The following is a 19,362-nucleotide window of genomic DNA, read 5'->3' as shown; positions in this document are numbered from 1 at the left end:
GGGGGGGGGGGGGGGGGCGGTCAAGTAATTACGGCCTTAATGGAAATATTGTTATCTTCCACGGGGGCATTCTCTTCGTCCAAGACTTTCATCCCCTCTACTTCTGCGGAATCATCCCTCTTGCCTTGTCGGCTTCGTGCTACCCCCCTCTTACACCCCAAAGCCGCACCTTAACGGGGTAGTTCACTGTCTATATATACCTGCATGCTATATATAGCTCCTCAACACAACCGTCTTATAGGTTGAAACTCTTTAGGTCCTTTTTAAATGTGCCCAAATTGCATCAAATAGCCGAAACAGCTGAAATTTTTCTACCCTGCCCCCGATTTTTTAATTATTTTCAAAAATTCATTTACTTTCGACTATCCCTAATTAGACATCGCATCTCGAGATATTTTTTGCCGTTTTTTTTTTGTTTATAACTTTTCAGTCTTTCGTATTTGTCTCGCGAAATTATTACTGGGCTACTTGCAATTTTCTATACACCTTAACGCGGCTGCTTTAGTTTCCTCCCGTTCTCACTCTTTTTCCGAATTTTTCATTTTTTCCCCCCTTCAAGATTTTTTCCCTGTTTCCTCATTTGTGGAAAATTGCTCACAAAGCCCTTAATAGGCATCGTAACTCAAGGTACCCTTTATCGGTTGCAGCGTGAGCTATTGCGATAGTTTGAGAGACTCAACGACCGATTATAATTCATCGGGCGTGATATCGCGTGCACCGAATGTGGGGCTGAGATAGGTGATCGGCTTTGTGAAAAAACCAACGAATTCATTATGCAATATGAACCTCTACGAGGGGAAGGTTTAATCGCGAGTGAGCTGCCACGAGACATCAAACGTATTTCGACTATAAATATTCTAATGGCAACAATGATAAGCCGTCTTTATATAGCGTCTATTGGAAATAAATGAAAAAACTTTAATCAAAATTTACGACAAATAATAAATTTCGTAAATGGATATAAATTGAATTTTTATTTTGTTTATTTGGAAATATATCTATATATATTCCTTTCATTTACTGTGTCAGTATTAAGGGTGGCATGTATTCTGGTGGTAGCTTACGATATGACGTTTCGATGGCATCTCTTGTCACGAAAAAAGTGCTAAAGCTTTTATTACATAAATCTCAGGTCACGCGTTCCCTTGACGTTTACTGTTTGTAAACACACAATTACGTTTGGCCCCCTATAGTGTCGCTGATTGCATACGGTAAGGCTAGGTTTTGCATTTTCATCAATAATTGCACAATACCGTGTACGTTGTTGAATTTTATCTCGGAACGGGTTAATCATCTTTTTTTTTTTTCGTATCGAATGATTTTTTTTTGAAATTGAATTTTATGGTAGGATTGTTCATGGTAAATGTGCTGTATGGGAAAAGATTAAAAAATATCTGTTTTCCAGTAATTTGGCGAACTTTACGAGTTTCTTGTGAAACAAACGACTTTGCTTATTTTCTTGTTGAACATGAAAAAAAAAAAAAAAAAAAGAAAAATAATATTTTAATCTTAAATCCCATCCGGCAACTTTCGTGTATCGAGAGTAAAACATCGATTGCTAACGGAAGAAACTTTTAATAAAACTCCATCCCCGTTCTGACAGATTACTTTGTCAAAAAAGAAAAAAAAAAAGATAGTAAATTTTATCTGGGTTACGAGTCGAAGCTATGTGATAGTGGCTTTGATAAGTGGATCGAAGGGCAATGATAAAAATTTGTAAAATTATATTTTATTTGTCAATTGTTTGTTTGCGTGAAGTTATAGAATTTTTGTTGGGGTCGTTAGTTTAACCGGCGGGAAATTTGAAATTTTTAACAAGAAAATGCTTTTCCGTTTCAATCACCGTTACGCGGGTAACAAATTTCGAACAAAGGGGTCAGAATGAGATACATCTCCGAAGGGGTGACTGACTCGCGAATACACTCGCGAAATATTGTTTTGCTGTTTCCCATTTCTGGCACCTGTTGCCAGTTTCGTTTCATCGAGTTCGCCGCGATTGGGGAAACGAGCGAGATTTGATAATCTTCAGAATCCACTATCAATCGAATTCACAGATGATCGGCGGATGATTCGAAATAACTGATTTTTATTTACAGCCGTTTATGAAAGAACCTTCTACCATTGGATTTTTTTATTTTTCAAAATTTTAACGGTACTCCACATCCTTTTAAAGATTTAACGTTGAAATTAGGGGTTGCTTCCTTCCACTTGCCAACGTGTTGAAATTCAATGACGGTACGAATCAATCAGCCAATTTCTACTTGATTCATGTTAATCAAATGTCCTTTTCATTATGAAGGACCTACCTTACGTTTAGTTCAGCTACCTCAACTTAACCTCTCATTTATCTATCGGACGGGACACATTGAACCCTCGAAATTGTGGAAATCCGAACAGAAAGGAAAATCAGGGTGAGAAATTTTAACAGAATACAAACTCCATATCCAAGTATAACACGTGTTGAAAATCGAACCCAAATTTGAATTAATTAAATATCCAATATACAAAAAGAAAAAGTCAAATTTTAAAAGGGATAAAAAATTTGTTACTGCACGACAAAAAAAATTTTGCCAAATTTCGCAACCTGGTAAAACCGAATTTTTAGCGAGAAGAAATAATAAGTAAACGAGTCTTTTCGGCCGAGCCAATTCGTCCTGGTTACTTTTTACGCATGAGAGGAGAGCGGCTCTTATCAGTAGACCTTTTCTATTTGTTCGCTTTAAGTCGCATGCCTTATCAAATTTTCTTTGAGCCCCCGACACGGCGTAGGCATTCAAGGGGAAGTTACTTGGCTCTTTGAAAGAAATTAATAATTTTCCTCGTCCAAGGTACTCTCATCCTTCTCGAGATAACTTGGGGCGGGAGGACTTGCAAAACCCCTCCCGAAAACAATGGCGGCATCCACGTCGTCGTAAATAAATGATTTTAAATATTTTAAATAGTCACCCCATAAGCGTTTAACTGAGTGAAAATATTTATGCTCGACGTGAACGATAAGGAGGGAAATAAAGATAAAGAGTAAAGAAATCGCGCGTGCATCCCTCCCTCCCTTTCTCTTTTTTTTTTACCCCGTATCTCTCTAGGCACAGACTTTCCTATCCATTTGCGAATGCGTAGACAATTAATTTGCTTACGGACAGAGATATCAAAGCATAACCGACAAAGGGAACGGATGGGGTGTTTTAACCCCCCGTACCGTCAACCCCTGTTTTTTCAAAGCGCCTACGGGGCCATCGACTCGGCGCCGCCGCGGATCGCAATTAAAATGCAAAATTTAACGATCTGTGCACGCGCGATGTGCTTCGCGATTTTACATGGACGGTTCGCAGCCCGCTAACGTGGAAGAGGGGACGCGTCTCGTCAAAAATCAAATTATTACATCCATTTTGCAGGGGGTTAGCGTCCGTCCTATATAATATGAAAAAAAAATTTCTTTACCATTTTTGACTTCAATAATTCTTCTCACATATAGCGCAATCCACGTGCGGGGTGTACCTATTTTTTTTTTCCCCTAAGGAAGACCTTTCATATCAGCCCTATGTAAATCATCCAGGGGGTGGATTATCGTTAGTTGGAAACTTTCGAAAGTTTTCGCTGCGACTGTCGCGGACTTTATCTTTCACTTTTACCTTATTAAGGAAAAGTTCTCAGGGCTTGTTTGAAAAGGTGACAAGGGGGTGGTATACAAAGAGACCGGTGCGACAGAAATGGTATATAATAAAAATATGAGAAAAACGGTGGGTTCAGGTAAAAAAAAAGGAGAAAGAGGAATAATTTGAAGATGAGACAGGGGTAGGTATCTACGTCAGCAGTCATTATACATTTACGCTTCGTGTCTTAATTTTCATTTGTACAAGGGGGACGAATGGGCGGTAGGGGCAGGTCGGGGAGGACTTTTTTTAAGTTTACCATAATAATGATAATTGCCAATTGAAAATATAGTACTCTCGTTCGCGTCCTGCCACGAGGAGCTGCTTAAACGAGCGAGCGAGCAATTACAGAAGTGCAGGAAAGTTGGGTCACGGTTCAAAGTGAACGTGTTTCACGCTCGGATGGATCCCGAGGACTGCACGCTGCTCCGCCATGAAACTAAGGGTGAATATCATTAGTGGTTGTAAAAGCTACGAGAATACGGATGCGTCCCCACCCACGTGACCATTACGGTGACCATTCGGGAGCCGTTAAACCCCAAAGAAAAGTAGAAAAAGAAATGAAGTCCAGTGCCGTAAGAACGACTGAATTAGAGAGCCTTGAGAAAAATGTTGAATGAAAAAAGCAAAAAAAATTTTTCCAAAAAATTTTGTAAAAATTGAAAAATAATTTTTCAACATTTATTCGAACCCTCGAAATAATTAATCCGTCCATTTTTTTTTTCCAGATAACCCCTGGACCCCTTGGGATGCTTGGTTCGATGACGCAACGAGAAGCCGAAGAGTCAGGCATTTCGAAAATGCAATTACAAAATATCCTCCCCCAACTGAGTAAAAAAATTAGTCGATTAGCTCCTCAATCACAATAGTCATTCGTGTGGGGAGTCTTTTTATTTTTATTTTCATTCCCTTTATTTTTTTTTGCATTCAGGCTCTACGCAATTCCGGTACTACTGCTCGCCCGTGTAAAGGGGGTGGCTATGCTCAATGCTTTGGAGATGGAACGAACGGGACAGGGTAATCGCGAGCCTTTTAATTACATTAGCTGCTGCTGCTAGCAGGGATGCCTACAGGCATCGCAGTTCTGCGCTCCTTTCATCTTGCCGACCAGGGACCCTCGGCATAACAAGCCGGACTTCTATCCTTCCACATATGTACCCACGTAAGGCCTTTATGTGAATCCTGGCCACGACATCAGCCTCCACGGGCTACACGGTTCACCTACGACGTCACTGCGAACTACTGTACAACTGCGATTCATATATACGTATATATAATAGCAGGCGTTTGCCGCATTCCAAGCATTTCGCTATTACGCTAAATGCACCATAGACACACGTGTATTCGCTGTTGAAAATTGCTTTGGAGTCTGCGAGGAAATTTGATGCGGATTCAGCTGCTAATTAATTGAATGATTGCATCTGCTCTCTGTGCCCATTGTGTCGTTTGTAACTAATTAGGATCAATGCACGATCTTTTTTTTTTTTCTATTAGCTTCCGTTGTTAGTCAAATAATTTTTTTATATGCGAGATCCATTTTTTATTTTTTTTGAAAACCACGTGGCGTTACCTCAAACGGTGGATGACCGTTACTAATTAGTTGGTACTGTAGTTTGATCTTCGCTTTTGCGCGTAATAGGTAGTTACGTCATAGCTACTTAACTTTTTCTTAACGGTATACCTCGTCATTTTCGTATTATTTTTTTGGTATAAATTTAATTTTCAAACCAGCTCATAAGTCATGGTAGCGGTGTACCGCGCGTCCTGGCAATTTTGGGTGAACGATTTTTTCGGTGGGTGGACGAGCGCGCGCGATTCTTCGAAAACGGGAAAAGAAATTTGAGATCAGGAGGAAGGAAGAAAAAAGAGACAGGAGCAAATAGGTAGCGCGTAATAGGTAATTACGTCATAGCTACTTTACATTTTTTTTTTAACCGTATACCTTGCCATTTCCGTATTATTTTTTGGGTATAAATTTAATTTTCAAACCGGCCCATAAGTCATGGTAGCCGTGTAGCGCGCGTCCTGATAATTTCGGTGAACGACATTTTCGGTGGTTGGACGACCGCGCGATTCTACGAAAACGCGAAAGGAAATGTGAGAATAGGAGGAAGGAAGAAAAAAGAGATAGGGAGCAAATAGGTAGCGATTCTTTGTTTTTCCGATCGAGTGAAATTTCTCACAGGGATATTGATTTTTACGAGGGATCCTCAGGCGCGAGAGATAGTCTGTGCTTCGCGGGAGATGTGAGTGTACGTATGTGGAAAAAAAAAATATTAGGGCGAACTTACTCTCGGATAATTTCACAAATCGAATGGGATCTCGTGAGCAGAAGCATTTTCGAAATTGCCACCACGCTGCTCCTTCTATCGCGATATCTGTACGCCTTGTTAATTTCTAGGGTGAAACAAAGCAATATGCGCGAGAAAGGATAACCCGTGTTTCGGTGCTCCTTACATAGATGTAGGAATACGGTGGATTTTCGAAAATCGATCATACAATATAAAAATTAGATCCCCTGATGGGGTTAAATCCGAAAAATTGTACCCTTTGGAAGAAATTTATTTCGCAATGTCTTGGTGCGACTGTGATTAAAAGAATGAATATTTTAATTCCAAAATTCACCGAGAGATAACAAACACGCGGTGGCGTTCCCATTGACAAAGCTGTACGATTTCCTTGACCATATTTTTCTCGCGTCTGCATCGACAGGAGCATTAACGCTCGGTAACTTATGACAGTCGTTAAAGGTTAATAGATTGGAAAAGTTATTGATCGGTTTATCGGCCAGGACGTCACTTGCTCTCCGCGGTTGAAGGATGGTCCGCAATTTCCGGTGGACCGTTCGCGCGTAAACTGAAGCCCGTCGGAGTTAAAAAAAAATTTTCTTCTCGTAATTCAGGTAATCCGCTAAAAAAATCTTCAAGGGTTCATACGGATTAGAGCACGGAAGAACGTGGTTACGCGAAGCGTCGGTATACAAGGGTATAATAAAATTTTGTAAACTCATGATTTTAACCGAATGAACATGGAGATTGAATATTAAGGGTGCATTCAAAAGCAATGCCCGGCGATAATATTCGGCTAAATCGACGGGGGGGTGGTTCCTTTGACGAACGCTTATTTCGTAATTTCGGGTTAGGTTCGGTACTTCAGAGAGGGAAAGGCGATATCATCGATACGCAACTCGGCGGTACCCGACCACCGTTCTATAGAGCCGAGCCCTTTAATCTCGATTTCGCCACCCTTTGGTCCACTTTGTTCCTCGCTGGGCTCGGTCATAGAGCAACCCTCTGGGCTCCCTACGGAGCCGACCACAAGCAACGAAGAAGCGTAGTGGACATCAATGCCAGGATGGGGTTGAGCAAATGGTCCAGGGGTAGGTCGATAAGAAATGGAATATGGCCGGACTTAATCGTCCCTTTAAAAAGGTACCAGAGGCCAAGCCAGAAGGGTCCTTCGACCCCAGATCACGCACTGAGAGAGAGAGAGAGAGAGAGAGAAGGAAGATCAAGAACGTGACCCCACCACCAAAACCGTCTTGATCCATCCAGTGAGAATGGGGTTAGGACTCCTTCGCTCTTTTGCTCTCTTGCTCACCGGAAGATTTACCGAAAAGGCAGCGAAAACTATCAGGTCTCCCTGCCGTAAAAAGATCTCGGGTTAGCCCATTACTTGGTTATGTGGTGATTCGAGACGGGCGGCTTCCCTTTATCTAATAAATAAATAAACTTTTCCTTACGGGCTACGTGGTCAGTATCGAATTTAGCTATACCATAAGCACACACACCGTACGTACAATCGATACGACTGGTCGCAGGGCGCAAGAGAAAATTACATGATTGCTGGATAATAATCCAAAGTAATAGAAAAAATAAAAAAATAAAATTTTTGTTTTCCATATATTAAGGTAACACTCGTATGAGATAAGTAGCGTGCCATTTGTTTCATCGTTAACTATTGATAGAGGACAAAACTGTCCCATTCGTTATACGTAATGACGCTGGCAAATGAAAATGGGGATACGTATATCATTTTTCAGAACGCTTCTCAGCCGGTCTCCAATGAGTTCAGTGTCAGATTTTTCCCTGTGTGGTTTTAGGGATGTAACGAGAGGTGGGCAGAGAGTGACAGTGTCACGTTCAGAGGGTGTAAGAGAGAGAGGGTATGTAAACGCTCGTTGGATAAGGGTGGCAGGGGTAGATGAATGAAATGAGGGTAAGAAGGAAGTATGCGATTGGGGGTGCGTATGGGTATGCCAGTGTGTATTCACACGTCACTCAACCCCTTCCACCCTCTTTCGCTTCTCTGCCAGCAAACAATAACCATCCGGCACGCACTGCGCCTCGAGCTCCACCGTCCCCCTCCTTCCACCCCATTGCAAATGGACGTACCCCCCTCCCTCGGTCTGTCCAGCTAGTCAACCAGCCAGCCAGCAATACAGCAATCCAACCCCATTTTCCGCTACCATTATTCCGCTATTCCCTTTTTACGGAAGTGAAGCGCGTTCGACGATTTACAGGGATATATTTTTCTTTTTCTTTTTTTTTTTAACATGCGCTAATACACGTGGGACACCACTCTGTGGGGATGACTGGCTTCGTGAGGTCGTTACGGAAATGCCAACTTATTGGATAAAGGCGACTTGGCAGGCTGACCGACGCTTTAGTACGGACGAGACGGCTTGTTTTATTTATATTTTGAGGCTCTATAGGGTGGCGAAATGGTAACGGGAGAAGTTTCAAATAGTCAAGAATTCTTATGGACCATCTTCAAAATTACGTTACGTGATGATCGCCCGATAAGACGAATCTCCAATTTTTCTCTATTAGGTCGAAATTAACGACGGATATTTATTTTCAATTAAATTTACACTCGCGACCCCTTGCGACTGACCGGATCGTCGACCAATTGTTATCGAAAATTGTTGGTTATGACGTTAAAAAAAAAATGACAAAAAAATACCAAAGAAAAAATTCTTTGACTGTTGTTAAATTCTCTTAAATATAGACATAGGCGATAGTATTGATTATCGTGGATTCATTAAACTGTGACTAACCAGCTAGCATATGACAAGTAGTATGCCAATCGATACGTTATTTACAGATAAGGTAGTACAAAACGAAATACGTCAGTCAGCCGTTTTTAGTGGAGATTTCAAGTTCGTAAAAAAAATAAACTTATCATAATTCGCCACGACGACCTGCTTTCCATCGATAGATTCGCATGGCGTGGAGTGATAAAGAATATAATAACAATAATATTCAGCGTTTCGCGATAGTACGACAATCAATTGTTCTTTTGTGAAATCAGCGCCGCCCGAAAGGGGAGAAAAACATTTGCCATTACGCTCCTGGCGAAAGGTTCGTTTCTCCGTGTTTCACGGGGATTCCCCCGTATTTTTGTTATTCCGATGACAAATTCGAATAATAGTTAGAGACAACGTGAACGAATGACGGTCCACTCTCACGTAGACACCGAACACACGAGCAAGCAGGAAACCGAGGTAGCCGTTTTGCACCCCTCGTGGGCACCCTTTTCCTACCCTCGCGTTTTCTCCAGTCTCATTCTCATTTCGTTTCCGCACACTTGCGATAGGTGGGACCGTGGCAGCACCGTCGTTCGCTTCTTTGCTTATACCCAACCCAATGGCAGTGCCAAGCTCCGTCTCCATATACCCCGTGGAGAGTTCTCACAAAGGAAAGCGTACACACACTTATTCGTGAAAATGAAAGAAAAAAAGAAGAGGAAAAAAAATGCGGCAAATGTATTCCTGAGAGCGAGCCATATTTCACCCCTGGAGAAAAACAACGAGCCGGTCTTCTCGCTTGGCGGCAGATACGAAAGAGAAGACAAAAAGAATTGAATAGAATAAAATATATTTTCTTCTCTTACCAGGACGAAGAAATCTTCTCCTTGTTACTCCTACGAAGTCGGTATGTTCATTTTTTTTTTCTTACTAGACAGATATGCAATTTTGGCAATTAGCTTTGACTAATTAGCGAATTAAAATCATGAATATGGATCGCGATTGCACGAGGATACTTTCCAATATACTCTTAGGAGTTTCACGAAGGATAAATAATTTAGAGTTCCTTTCCCGAAGGCTGGAACGATTCAGCGCTCATTTTTTTTTTTTCGATATGTTATTTAACTTTTAAAATATTCTAATTGATCGTCGTTATCAGTAATTATTTTCGTCCGCCAATGTATCGCGTGATTTTTATATTCAATTATATACGTGCTTGTCACAGTGGAAGGATCGCGATTGCACAAGGATACTTTCCAATATACTCTTCGGAGTTTCGCGAAGGATAAATAATTTTGAGTTCCTTTCCCGAAGGCAGGAACGATTCAGTGCTCCTTTTTTTTCTCGATACGTTATAGTTGGTATTTAAACTTTTTCCTTCTAGTTCATGACTACAGGTCCCCGTGATGTTTGCGAATCGTTGCGAGATCAGCAAACGACGCGACAACGACGTGTCGCTGCGCTCATTTTTTTTTTTTTTTTCGATATGTTATTTAACTTTTAAAATATTCTAATTGATCGTCGTTATCAGTAATTATTTTCGTCCGCCAATGTATCGCGTGATTTTTATATTCAATTATATACGTGCTTGTCACAGTGGAAGGATCGCGATTGCAGAAGGATACTTTCCAATATACTCTTAGGAGTTTCGCGAAGGATAAATAATTTTGAGTTCCTTTCCCGAAGGCAGGAACGATTCAGTGCTCCTTTTTTTTCTCGATACGTTATAGTTGGTATTTAAACTTTTTCCTTCTAGTTCATGACTACAGGTCCCCGTGATGTTTGCGAATCGTTGCGAGATCAGCAAACGACGCGACAACGACGTGTCGCTGTTGGCGAAGAAAAGAAAAAAGAAAAAGAGAAAACGAGGCGGAGAATGAAAAAGAAGAAAAAGTTACAAGAGAATGGTAGAAAATCGACGAGAAATCGTAAGAGAAAATTCTAAGAAAAAAAAAAAAGGAATCCAAGCGAGGAAGCTAGGTAGCCGAAACGTATTGGGCATTAGGAGAGTGTGAGAAGAAGAGGGGTTGAAAAAGAAACCATCCAAAATAAAAAGAGGGGTAGGAAAAATCGAAGATGTCGGACAAGTACCCAAGGCTGGCAAGAAGCAGACGACTGATCGTTCCAGAAGGTTTGGCGTCTGTCGACGCAGCGTTACAATCGACTGGCCCAATTTTTGGGCCCATCGATCGGTCTTGAATAATTGATGCCTTTTTTTTCTTATCTCGATACTGCAAAAGTTTTGCATGAATGAGGCGCGATAAGGTGCCTATATAGGTATAGTCAGTATGTCGGCGAAGGGAAGGGTGGATTGATACGTCAGCAATTTTCCTATTATTGTCGTGGATCATGGCTATGGTATACCCTCCTGCCTCCCCCCCGGTCCTAAATCGACCAGGAAGGGATTGTCGGGTAAGATAATTAATTCGGTTTTTTGGCTCGCTCCAGAAGACGTTGTAATTTACTTAATGGTTTTCTTATGATTTAAAATAGATTAGAGGCTTTCGCAAAAAAAAAGGAAAACGACAAGGCGCGCCTTTTGAAGATGGAATAACTTGATTGATTAGGGGAAAAAGTCACGAAAGCGTCGGGGCTCTTCTGGGGTCTGGTGTAAGTATACGGACTGCCGGGGCACCGTGAACGGGTAAGCCGGTCTCTGTAGTTACCTAACCCAACCTGCAAGCCCAGTGATGAGAGAACCCCCGCTTTAATGATGTCCAGGATTAACATGTCCGACTAACGACTTATTTCTCAGGATTTTATGGGGATAAAGCGCGCGAATTCGTTATCCATTTAAATTACGTGAATTACCGCTTTCTACTTTTTTTCTTTCCCCTTTCGCATTAACTCCTTAGTGCATTTTGGGGAAGGCACTGTCTCTACTTACATGGTCTGCAGACACCGTGCATGAGCAAACAATGCTAATCGAATTGCTGGATGAAAAAAAATATATGCACCCTTGTTTGTACGCATGCGCGGTGGTTACGGGACCAGAGACTCGGGTCATTAATTAAATTGATTGATAATACGCCACTGGCAATCCTCATCGGCTTAGCTTCTAAGCACTGGTGCTTATTGGACTCTTAGAAATCTCCCGTCGCCCCACGCTAACGGGAATTCGTAATTTGGATAAGTCACGATGAAATTTTTTTTTTTTTTTTTTTTTTTTTTTTTTTTTTTTTTTTTTTTTTTTTTTTTCAAAATCATCCTGGAATCATTTTATCAAATTTCATAGTCCCTGCTGTCAAACGGCGTAGCATATTACAAAAAAAAAATTTCACAGTGAGTGTATCCGCAATGTCTTTTACACAGTACGTATCGATCACTAGGGCTACCGGAAATCCATGGGGCTCGCGGTAAATTTCTACCGGCGACTTCCGGGCGATGGGCCAACCGCTGAGGAATCCATTGAAAAATACGTATCGTCCGGGATAGTAATTTTTACTTAATGGATATTCTCGAGATTTTTACGGATGGCGCGTGTGTGTGGGAGCTAAAGAAAATGGCAACGTCGTATCGACGTGAAATCACTAGGGGGTTCATTGTCACGGACGAAGGGAGGATTTTTCTAATGTTTCATTTTATAGTCCTTTTATCTGCTTCGAGCCCTCGTAAACGTGAGTCGCGAGGGCAATAATAAACCGCGTCGCGACGCCGGGCGTCGGCGAACAAGGCTCTGTAAGGGACGTCGATTCGAAATATATGCTACTATGACAATATATCTATATATAAATTCATATCTATATCAAGTATATATATATACCTATATATATACCTATACACATACATACATGTGATTTTTATGATAATTTGTTTCCATAAGAAGATTTCTTCCGCTAACGACAAACTGGGTGATAGGTGGAACGAAGGGGGGGAGAGTCGGAGGGTTGTAAAGAAATAAAGAAAGGAAGAAGAGGACCTATAAAATGAATTTATCGTCAGGCACGCGATCTGCCGCCAAGGGTGGAAAAAAAAAACTGTCTGAGTCTTTTTGGTGGTGGATTTCGCGGAAACACTTTTTTTTTTTTACTGGGAACAGTGGAAAAGGGACAGACGGACGAGGAACGAGAGTGGTATCGGAACCGATCGTCGTACTGCGGAGCGTTAAGGGTGAAAAATGTTTCAGCCCACCGGCGCTACCCTTGGCACAGTAAATTCTCGATCGGTTTAATTTTACATTTAGGACAGTAAAACCCAATAAATTTTCGAAACGCCCACGAGAGAGCGTTTGCTCGCCCCTCCCCCCACCTCTTCACTCCCCCCTTGCCGCCACCCCCTATGAGACTTTGGTACACTTTTATTCCGATGAAAAGGGCCCGAAGGAGAGATTGTTTTCGCGGATGGCATGATAATTTATAACGCGTCGCTTTATGGCGTCGGTAGGAGGGGGGTGGTAAAGGGGGGGGATAGGGTGGGGCTGAGGACAGGACGACGGTGGCGATGCCGATGATTAAGGGTATCTCGGATAGGCCAGGGGCACACAAGACCTCAATTTTTTATACGCTCGTGATTAAACTACCGAGCCTACACGTATATGAAATATTAAGGAATTTCGAAGATTTTGTGGATTTTAAAATATCGGATTCGAATGACGCCCGTAAATCGTGGAAAATATTGCAGAACGGATTTTACGTAGTACGTGTGTGGCGGTATGGGATCTTTCTGGTGAAATTTTTTGCACGTGGAAATTTATAAGGATTATTGTATGGGGATGCATGAGGATTTTTGAGAAACAATTTTTTTTTCCAAAAGATAAAAGTATTGATAATATTTTCATTTTCGTAAATAACAGCTCTGAGCTAGCTTCGTGGATTTTTTCACGTTACCAAGCCACACGTGCGTTTTTGTATATGTGAATAGAGTGTAACGTAACTGACATGGTCGTTCCTTTTTTTTCTTCTTCTTTTCAAATCTTCAACGCGTTACACTCACGGGGAATAAGATTTCGGATAACGCTGACTGGACGTTCCACTTGGGACGGTCAGTTCGAATTATGAAAGGGTCTCGGGATGGGTTTCTATTCAGAATCCTTTTCTGAATGTCTTTCTCTCTTTTTTTTTTTTATTGGCTCTCCAGACCTTCGATCGCTATGACAAATCTGAGATCCCCGAGCACTTGGCTTCAATACGACAATAAATTATGTAGTCCGGGGTATATTTCATTCTTATATATAAAGGTATCTTATAATAAAGGTATCATTTTTGACATTTTTTTTTTTTTTTTTTTTTTTTTTTTTTTTTTTTTTTTTTTTTTTTTTTTTTTTTTTTTTTTTTTTTTTTTTATTTTTAGGTATTACCGATATCATCGAGGCATAATGTACGAAAAATATATTTTGCCGATGGAACAAGGTCATTTTTTTGTGTCTTACGGAAAGACTTCATTTTTTGATAATCCTGATATCACGTGAAAGGAAAAACATGTATAGGACTGGAGAGTTACGAATCCGTAACTTTCTACGGCCAAGAAGTCTTCTTGGCGGAAGTGTCGCCGTGGTACGGAAAAGTAAGAAAGCGAATGTTGTCAGATACGGTTACACTGATGCTCAGGGAACTACCTAACCTCCTTAGCCAGCGATCCACCTGTCCAGAAGTGGATCTTCGAGGACCTATTGAGCTCGACAGCTAAACGGAAGGAACTTACTGGAAGGATGCTTTTGCGTCTGCGCCCAGTGTCAAGGATGCTTCCAATTATGGCCACTTGATTCTATTGTTATCTTATCAGACGTTATTGTTCTAAGAACTTTAAGATCGTGTACGATTCAATGGACATATATATATATATATATATATATATATATATAATGTCTATTACGAGAGTATCTATAACCATTTGCCGCATTCAGAATTTCATATGTAGAATCCTTGTGCCGAGAGCAGTGAATTTCCCTGCAGTAGATTTCTATGGGATTTAGGTGAAATTCGAAAGTGCAATGAAATATTCCGGTTTAGTGGATCGATATCGAATAACGCGAAATATCGAAATAGGAAGTAGAAAACAAAATGTGAATTTGAGATTTTCACAATTTTATTTTTGACTGACTTTCTTTAAACTGGCTTTTATTAAGTATCAGATATACGGGTTACTTTTGATTTTTTATAAGGTATGAAAATAAAAGATTTCATTATTTACCCTTGGGATCGATCTCTGTAGAATTTTATGTCAGCGTATAAATCGTCGACATTTTTGAAACGATAGCGTGCAACGGCTGCACTGCGTTTCAGCTGAAAACACTCGGTAACAATAGGTAAATAGTGATCGTTGCTCTCTGTATAAATTTCACGAGACCCAAGAGAAACGACACGAAACGAGACTTGGCGTTCAATGGAGAAGAGTCACGGAAACGTACGTAGCGCCATCTCGACGACGATTTTGAAAACTCGCAACAGTTTGTCTCTTCTCCGCCAGATGGCAGGATAAGTGACACCTATGATTTTGTGTGAAGAAAAAAAAAAACAAAAAATCCCATCCTTACGTACACTTAAAATGTGATTACGAAAAAAAAAAAAAAGAAATGATATCAATAAAAAAAATCTTGATAACATCCCCTCAAGGTATTGCAGCAAGGAACTCCGTCGTTCAACCCATTCGTTTTCTTGTAGCCAGTTAAATACTTCCTGACCGGAAATAACGTTTCATCCCCCACCCTTGTTGAGTGCGTTAGTTATTACCAAATAATTGAATTCGTGAAAGGATCTACGTGGTCACGTGCACGATTTACAATTTTCGATCACGCAACCGAGAAAGTCCAGCAGCGTCGAAGGTGGGTCGAAAACCATAGGGCGTGGGGGTTGCGAACCGAAAAATGCATTTGAAAAACCGCGCCAGTCGCCGCTAGCAGCGGGCAAAAGTGCAATTAACGGGTTGTCGCCTCGGAGCATTAACGTTTATTGCATTTCGTTGTAGGCAAATAGGTTTACACGGTATGAATTCGTGAATTCGTTCCGTACGTTTTTCGTACTTCGATGATGAACCGCGCGGCGCCACCGTCGACTACTCCATCGATAGGGGGGAGGGCGTCACGTTAAAATAAAAAACAAAGACAATAATCGAAAAAAAAAAACAAAAAAAAACGTAAAAGAGACTACGGACGAATAAAATATATAGAATGACAATACGAACGAAACGGCGCGCTGCAATTGGTGCGGTTGTAAATGCAGACTCGGTGCACGCTTCTGTGCACCGACTGTTTGACGCATCGCGGCTACTAACAGATCAATAATACCATTTTCTAGTATCGCCGGACACAACTGGCGTTCGATTCGCGGAACCGATTTTTCTTAATGAAAATCAAATATATCTTGCTCGAACGGTGATTTCGAGAATACGTACCGTACTCCACAAGTATTTATGGAATTTATAAACACTCGAAAACAAAAAATGTACAAATTTTCAATTTTACGTTTATAAGGTTTTTCCTAATATTTTTTTGTTTTCAAAAAAAATTCTTTAACCCGAATTATTTCAAGACGAAACTCCATCGGTACGCGACGTAAGGATCGACTTGGTCGATAAGAATAGCCGTTACTCCAGAAGCTTTCGACGTCACCAATTAAGGCCGATTTACAATTCGTTCAGTAAATACGTAGACCAGGCTCGTTATATACAACGGATGTTGAATAGAGTATGTACGTGTGTTCTCATCGATCGGAACTCCCGGGGACCTCATTAATTAGAGAGTGAAGGACTGCCAGTTAGCGTGGGGTTAGTGTGCGTCCACATTGAAGCGACAAAGGACATCCATACTTGGACGAAATGATGTAATGGTAATAAGCAAATAATTAATATTGGATAAATTACGTCAACTAAATCATCAGAAAAATCGTCAACTGATAAGAAAGCGATGAAAAAAAAAAAAAAAAATTTTACCCTGTATTATCGAAAAGTCTATTGTTATCTTTGATATACAAACAGTCTGTACATTAAATTGCCTAATCATTTGGAGCTTTGGGGGACCACAGTACATATATACGCACGTACAACCTTTATTCGAAATTGCACGTGAGCAGAATTTATTGTAGGGTAAATAAAAAGCCAATATAAAAGGGGATCCATAATAATAACTAAAAGGGGTTTCAAAGGTCGTAGTTCATTTAGGGTTTGATTTGAATTCTCTCTTATGTGCTTTTACTAGTAATCACAGCACTAGAGAACCAATGGAACTTCTGTTTGGCTCGTTGCTGAATTGCTGATAATTAGAAGTTGCCGTAAGTGAGCAGCAGCCGTGCGAGGAATTGAAAGAAATCATGGGGTGGCTGGGCGGGGGCCCTGTGCTACTGTGATCAAAGAGAAAACTAAATGGAAGAAGTGAATGCAGAACTGCCGGAGTCAAGTTTGCGTTTTCTCTAAATTCATCAGGGAAACGAGGAAAACTTATTGCGACTCGATTCGTCCCGTCATCTAGTAATATTGAGTGCTTTCAGTTTTGCGATGGATGGCGCGAGAGAGAGAGGACAAGAGGGGAAGAGAAAGTAGAGTAACGGAGTAAAGAAGTAAAAGAAGAGTAAAGTAAAACTCATCCCTGGTTTTCGGCACGATCGACGTAAGGGACCAAAACTTTCGGAACTGAATTCAGCCTCTTCCAAGATGGCAATTCCTTATCGTTCATTCGCTCAGGATTGACTCCTTTAGCGTTACCTTTCTTGATAGTGGACGATCAATGCTATTACAAAAATTTTTTTATCCCTTGGGCATAATACGTCGTCTGTATTTCTTCTTGGCTCCAGAGGAAAGCTGGATATAAAATTGTAGATCGATCGTAAATTTTTTTGGGAATTTAATTAATAGTCAATATAGGGTTATTAGGTTTTTGACTTGTATTGGGAATTTTTCTCATAATCGAAGTGCATTATATATATATATATATGTATATACGGTCAAAAAACGGTAATTCGAAAAATAGGGTCGCGGTGTAAGAATTTCATTTTGAATTTTCAATTCCCACAGTCTCTAACCATAGAAGGACATGTGTCTTTCATAGTTTCCAAGGGATAGTGAAACGAGTGGATGACGGTGCTGACCCCAATTACTGGATTTGGCATTTGGAGTCAACAGCCCGTGATATCTCCGCACGTACAGCCGTCGCCGCAACCGCAACGTTGGAAACACGAATCGGCCATAAGCCGGACGAAATCGTCCGCGAATCATGCCAATTACTTGAACGGAGTAAAGGCGAACGAACTGTTGAATCGGTTGTACATTAATAACACCAAGTAGAAGGATGACGATATCGGGTATATATATATATATTTTTCCTTGTCGAAAATTCACTTCGTGTGTTGGAACGTGCGAAATGACGGTTGGAACCTAACCTATAAAAATAACATAAATTCTGGTCGCCAAATGTTTCCCCAAGTCCTTTTATGTAAATGGGACGGACCAGTGCTTGATGTTATTCACAGGAGTCTAATCTTGGATTATTCTTTTGGGATCCTGATAAGATATTCTCACCGTCGCTTTATGAGAGGATCTAAAGTTAAGGGTGTCTGTTTTGGATTTATGTCGACTCGACGAATATGATTGAGCGATGAAAAAAAAAAAAGGGAAGAAAATTATTTTTTTCCTCGTGTAAACTTGAATATATTTTTTTTTATTCACACTTTTCGTTCGCTCTTCCAACTGTCATATGAAATTGATCTTTTGTACACTTTCTGGTAAATAAAAAGATTTTTAGGTAAACATAAAAATACTGGATATGCTTTAGTACGTAGTTTACTATATGCATGTATATATACTATATACTATATATACGTATACTGTTTCGTAATCGATCCACTCTAAGGTAATGAATATCCTATATACGTTTACTCGGGCTGATAAGTATGTAAAAGGTAGAGTGAAGGTAAATTTGTATTTAAAGGGTCTGAACGTCAATCGAAAAGTACTTAGACATTATTTAGAAGGAAGATCTAATGGGCGTACGCCGGATATGAACTGTTTCCATATATTTTTTATTTCAAACTCCGAAACGACCCTCCAGCCCCGTAAAAAAGACGTTGCCTAGGACGGCGTCTACGCCGGAGTCGCTTTCGATAAAATACAAGAGGAACGTTACCGGCAACGTTCAAGGCATAACCTATCAAGAGCATTATAGCTAAAAGAGTATATATTACAAGTCCATAGTACGTAACAGGGTTGGCCAGTCTGTTCCAGCTCCACCTTCTATTAATTAAAATAACCGCAGCGTCACTAGCGCCGCCAATTCCGAACTACGTAGTTTGGTTTATTACCGCTTTTAAGTTTTCCCAGCCCATGATAATTTATGTTACACTCAGGCAGCAGGGGGATTCCCCGCGTCGTCCCTGTCGAATCTTAACTTATCTAGTTCACCGTTTTCCCGTTCGCACGTGAAACCGGCGCTCTCGGGTCTCTGAATATGATTTTTTTTTCGAACCGAACACGGAAAAATTCTCTCAACCCTTCGCGAAGTCCCTTCGTCACGGGATTGCTTCGTTTTATCGTGAACGGTACGAGTTAACTTTTTTTTTGGGGGCTTCTCAATCTTTTTTTTCCTCCCTTTTTTTTTACGAGTCCTCGCGAGGACGAAACTTTTCAGGACGGCGCGACCGTCATAAATTGCAGTATTGAGGCGGAAGAAGCGCCAACTACTGGGGAAAAGATTAAATGATTAGCGGGGCCATTTGGCGAGGTCCTAAATCAAAAAGTTAGGTAGAACCGAAAGAGTGA

The 19,362-nt window shown here is 40.7% G+C and overlaps 1 protein-coding gene and 1 long non-coding RNA gene across 8 annotated transcripts in view; one reads left to right on the top strand and one right to left on the bottom strand.

The window, feature by feature from the left end:
• LOC107275146 (glucosylceramidase) overlaps window positions 1-19,362 on the bottom strand; it is a 248,371-nt gene that overhangs the window by 37,803 nt on the left and 191,206 nt on the right. The gene's annotated exons all lie outside the window — the stretch shown is intronic.
• Window positions 10,165-14,436, top strand: LOC112493628. Its single transcript, XR_003058089.1, has 3 exons — window positions 10,165-11,091; window positions 11,173-11,289; window positions 13,969-14,436. It is a non-coding gene; the product is annotated as an uncharacterized LOC112493628 (long non-coding RNA).

Source organism: Cephus cinctus, unplaced genomic scaffold (assembly GCF_000341935.2).
Source record: "Cephus cinctus unplaced genomic scaffold, Ccin1 Ccin1_scaffold0123, whole genome shotgun sequence".
Classification (NCBI taxonomy): domain Eukaryota; kingdom Metazoa; phylum Arthropoda; class Insecta; order Hymenoptera; family Cephidae; genus Cephus; species Cephus cinctus.
The sequence above is the reverse complement of the archived record's forward strand: the minus strand, read 5'-3'. Positions and strand labels throughout refer to the sequence as shown.